The sequence below is a fragment of the Salvia hispanica genome, chromosome 1, assembly GCF_029641045.1.
Source record: "Salvia hispanica isolate PSC_SH4W2 chromosome 1, Shi_PSC_v1, whole genome shotgun sequence".
NCBI lineage: Eukaryota > Viridiplantae > Streptophyta > Magnoliopsida > Lamiales > Lamiaceae > Salvia > Salvia hispanica.
This window is the reverse complement of record NC_142692.1, coordinates 46,479,291-46,484,546: the sequence shown is the minus strand read 5'-3', so window position 1 is coordinate 46,484,546 and position 5,256 is coordinate 46,479,291. Positions and strand designations below refer to the sequence as shown.

Here is a 5,256-nt window from a genome sequence, read left to right as displayed (position 1 = left end):
AAAGATATTAACTTAAACATATTTAAAATTGAATTGAGACAAACACAATTATTTGGACAATGATAAAGAGACTACATTAAGTGTTGACATTTTTGAAAAATATGTTTAAAACAATCCTTCATATTTCTCTACTAAAAATAATAAATTGTGTAAAGATGAAGATAAATACTATGTATGTTTGAGTTAAGGATGTTACAATTCTTCTCTCTCTAAGAACTGTAAGAAATATTGAGATAAAATTCTGGAACCATATACACGCGGTATTCTAACTTTTGTAATCAAAGGAAAAAAAACAACAATAAATGAAATGGAAATTACAATGAAAATTAGTCAAGAAAAACCATCTTTCCGCAAGACAAATTACATCACGGTTAGTGCTCTCGGATTGACATATTTTCCCCAGAGATGAAAACGACTTCCTCCTAACGTATATAACATCTCAAACCTGCTAGGCACCTATAAACTTGATGGGGCTCCAAAATCGAGCAAAACAATGTTCCTAAAATGAGCAATAAAATGTTGAGAGCTTGAGAGAGAATAAAGAATGTTTTGTTAGTGTGTATATTGTATTTCATCTATAATTCTATGCCTTTTATAGGTACAAAATTAGTAAATGAGAGATCATGGAATTAAAACATCATAATTTTAAAATCAAGACAATATAGGTTACAAAATTTGTTAAATGCTCATTATTTTATTTAAATATTTGTAACCACCAATGAGTTATTGTAGTGTTTTAAAAATTAGTCAAATACTCATTAAAATATCTAAATAAATATTCATGAGTTACTTAAAATACTCAAATTGGTCCATAACTTATAAATATTTCAGAATAAGGACAAAACATATAAATATTTCAAGAAAAGGCCAAAACTCGCCTTTTATATGTATAGATTAATGTTTTAAATAATTATCGGAGTTCTAAGATTTAATATTTCAAGAACGTGCATTTGCAGTAGAGAAAATATGGGCTAAGATTCCGGAATATCAGTTTTGTTTAGCCCAATATATGGTCCATTTCTTCTACTATATAAATCCAGCTACTTCCTTCACTCTCCGCCTGCGGCATACCTTATCCTTTCATTAAATACTGCAATTTGAGATTTCTACATTTCTTATTTATTTCCTCTCCAAAATCCCTAAAATATTAGTATCATTGATGATGCAAATGACGAAAAACTTTGAGATGATGAGCAGCTCTATTTTTGTAGCTATGATTCTCCATCTTTACTTCCATGACTCTGATGCATCATAACTTTCTGAAATTCATTATTTCGAGGCTTTTGTTTTGGTGGCACAAAAAATTTGTTTTGCCCAAGCCTAAAGATAATGATTTGAGTAGATTTGGTAGGGTGTGAAAATTTGAGTAGATTTTCATTTGAATACACAAAGATCTACATAGATTTTGGATTACCCAAAATTTAAATAAATATATACACTATATAATGTATTGGGATATTATTCACCAATTTAGACCAAATTTGACATTTCCCCCAAAATTTAAAAGTAGTTAAAAAAATCATGCTATACAGCTGCCAATTTTTTGACATACACAATATTTTGCATTTCATCAAGTCTTGAAATTCAATATTACAACAATAATATGAAAATGTATCATCTATCTTTGTGTAGATCCATGTTTGACTGAAAATTCAAGCCTTTCCAACCTTGGTTGAATTGTTTCCATTCCTCCACATTCTTGTAGCTAAATCTTCGAACAAGAACCAATACTCCCCAAAGAAGCCCCAATCCCATGAAAATGCAGGTGCTGATAAACAAATCACCACCACCAGACACATCCAAATTGGCCACAAAATCTTCAATCCACCACGTCCATCTCCGACCCCCCGCAGCCACTGATCTTGTTTCAACACGAGGCTTCTTTTCGACTCGCCTTTTCGCCTCCTTGTATCGATGCACCAGCCATCGCCAGAGCTTGATATTCTCCAATAATCTCAATAACAGAGATGCGGCAACTACTACTGCTGTCACTACAACAAAGCTTGAGAAGTTGAGACCTTGAATCGTAGCACAGTCGATGAACGGACCGAGGAGGCTGAGGAGACGCTTTTGGCGTGTGGAGATGAGGCCTTTGTTGGTCTTCTCAGCCTTGATTTTACTATTAGTAGATTTTTTCATGATCATATGTTTGTTTAGTGAGATGTAGGATGGATTCTTGGACATGAAGTTGTTGTGAATTAGGACCAGTTTATGAGTAGGCCGTTTTGCAGTTATTTTGTTAAGGTGTGGTAAGGGCTCCATATGCATAATTTTCATCATGTTTTCATTAAAATGGAAGAGTGGGAGAGGGAGAGAAGGGAGATGGAGATCGGGATTTGGTGGAAGTAAATTAAATCGATAAAATGTTGAACCAAGGCAAATGCTTGCTTTGGAATTGCAGGAAAATTGGTTCTTGGAGTGTTCGCTTTAGCTTATGAAGACAATGGTTCGGAGTGTATTTTTTGTTTCATACTACATGAAATACTATTAGCCTAATTAAAAATGATTATTAAGTTCTCAAACATAAACATAATTAGATCAATGTTTCTTACCTTTGTGAGGACTTGGGAAACTGAATCTCAATCAGCTATTTTAGGATTACAATGCTGTCAATGTGTATGCCAACTAAGATTGAAAATGAAAGCAGCAATGAAAAAAAAAGAAAAGAAATTACGGGCCTATAACAGTACAATCAATAACAGGCCCAAAAAAGAGAGCCTGTTTGTAAGGCAAAATAAATAAAGCTCCAACTTAGATAGAGTAAATATTTCTTAGAATAAACTTATTAAGACGTACACAATGGTTCCAACCAGTGGCGGATCCAGAAATATTTTTCGGAGGGGGCGGAATAGTGTTCTCGTATATTTTGTTTGCCGTCTTCTAGTACACGTAAACGACAGCTTCACTCATGATCATCATCATATTTTCTTATTATATTTGATATAGCCAATAACCTAAAGTCCTAAATCGGTTCCATGCCTTTTGCTAAAAAAAACTTAAAAACTTTTTAGTCATACACACTAAGTGTCTTAGCTTTTGTTCCAAGTATTAATGGTTTGGTCAAAAATTAATAATGGACAATATGGTAGCTAAAATTTTCTTTTGCCAACTCAACTGAAACTAGTTTATAAAATTGTATAAAAGTATAGCTTATACTTTGAAGTTATACGGTATAAAACAAACTCTAGATGCTTTAAAAATATAATCAACTAATATATACTCCATTTAATATATAAGCATAATAATATTTATTTTGTAAATTTCATTTATTGATTAGGACCTGAAGTAATATAGTCTCTAGGGATATGTTTAGTAATTATTTTTATGAAATAACTCTATTGAGAAATGGAGTAATATATCTGTTGAAAGTCCTCTATTAAATCAAAATTTATAATAAGCCTAATAAATAATAAATGCACTCTACTAATTTCTTAAATTTGCCCAATTAATATTAGGCCCAACCACATGCCATCTTCTCTTCTTCCCGCCGTCTCTGCGCAGACTCTTAACATCTCCAATTCCGGCGTAACTCCACTATTTTCGTATTCCAATAACTCCATCTTCTCTTCTTCCCTCCTCCCTATTGCCGCTTAGCTAAGGAGTCTTCTTCTTCTATCAATTTTTTTCTACGGAGGGGGCGACCATGGGATTTTCCGGCCAAACCTTAAGAAAATTCAACCCTCTCGGAGACACCATTAGTCGATATGTCCGAGTGGTTAAGGAGACAGACTTGAAATCTGTTGGGCTTCGCCCGCGCAGGTTCGAACCCTGCTGTCGACGCTTTATTTATTCATATGTGAGATTTGACCTTTTTCTTGTCATCAGGATTCTTTTGGTCATTGCGACATCAACTAAATCCATTTACTGAAACAGTAAATTCAACACGATTTATAATAAACTAATTAGAGAGTACTATATTTTATACTATGAAAATGAGTATTGAGGATTTGCCTAAGTTTATGAATAATAGTTTTCACTACTACTTTAGGATATTGCACAAACAGGTCACATTCAATTCTAACTTTGTAATTTCCGACAAGCAAAATGCGGAACACGTGACATGACGACAATGCTTGGAAATTGGAATAGAGGCCTTCCTTTCATCAAGCCTATTAATCTTTTTACCACAAACTCAAATATATTTCAATAATTGCTATAAATATGAGTGTCTACCAATGTTCCTTTTCGACTTTGTATTAACCACTTTTTTCTTTTTCATGTTCAATGTCCGTTAGTCCACTAGGTAAGATGTATTTGGCTTAGCTAATAAGATAATTCAAAATGGTACTATGTTGTTAGGAGTTTAATAATATACGGTGCGTAATAAATTGGTTATTCGTACAGTAATAACTAATGACTAATATCAATTTTATATGATAAAAATATCAATCTTCTTGTGTTGATAAATTTATGTTTTTGTGTTAGATATTTAAATTTACATGTTGTATTGATATAATTATGTCTTTGTGTTGATAATTTTAATACACAGAAGTGAAAGTTATTAGTTTATTACTGTAAATTAGTTAGCACACTAACACAACCCAATTATAAGCTTTTCGTAAGTATTTCATAACTACTTAGTATAATAAATAAGATCATAAACATATTATAAGTTGTGAAACTAACTTATAAACTTCTAAAAAAATAAGTTCCTCAACCCCAATGACTTTTTCATAATTAATCTTAAGGTAATAACCGATTTACAAGAAATAATTATGCTTTAATATTTTGAATATATATCTTTCAAATTTCATCACTTTGATTCTCTCTCTAATTATAAACTTTATTTTCCAAATACTTTAACAATTCGCAATCTCTTGACACATTACATTTTATAAACTCCACTCTTCGTCAGAGCATCCACTATAGGTGGATGCTTTTTGGCGGACAACTTTTTCTTTTGTCCATAGCCCCAATTTATTTGTCCACGGTCATAAAAAAAAGTGTCTGCAGCAATAGTGGACATTTTTTGGTGGACAAATTTCACTTTATTTTTTTTATTGTATATTTTAATTCAATTATAATTAAAATTATCAGACTATAAATAATTAGAGAACGAGATAATAATAAAATTAAAAAGTTCGATGAGACCAAATATTCGTTGTATTAATGGATACCGGAAAATTACACAACGAACATTTAAAAAAAAAAACATACAAAAACAAATAAAAACACCGCCACCATCTACTCGGGGGCGGAGTCGGAATCCTCTGCCTCATCTTCGTCGCCCACTCCCCCCGGCGCCGCCGCCCCTGC

At 32.4% G+C, this 5,256-nt stretch overlaps 1 non-coding gene across 1 annotated transcript; it reads left to right on the top strand.

Moving 5' to 3' along the window:
* The first annotated feature begins 3,698 nt into the window (after window positions 1-3,698).
* Window positions 3,699-3,780, top strand: TRNAS-UGA (transfer RNA serine (anticodon UGA)). The gene has a single exon. It is a non-coding gene; the product is annotated as a tRNA-Ser (tRNA).
* The last annotated feature ends 1,476 nt before the right edge of the window (window positions 3,781-5,256 follow it).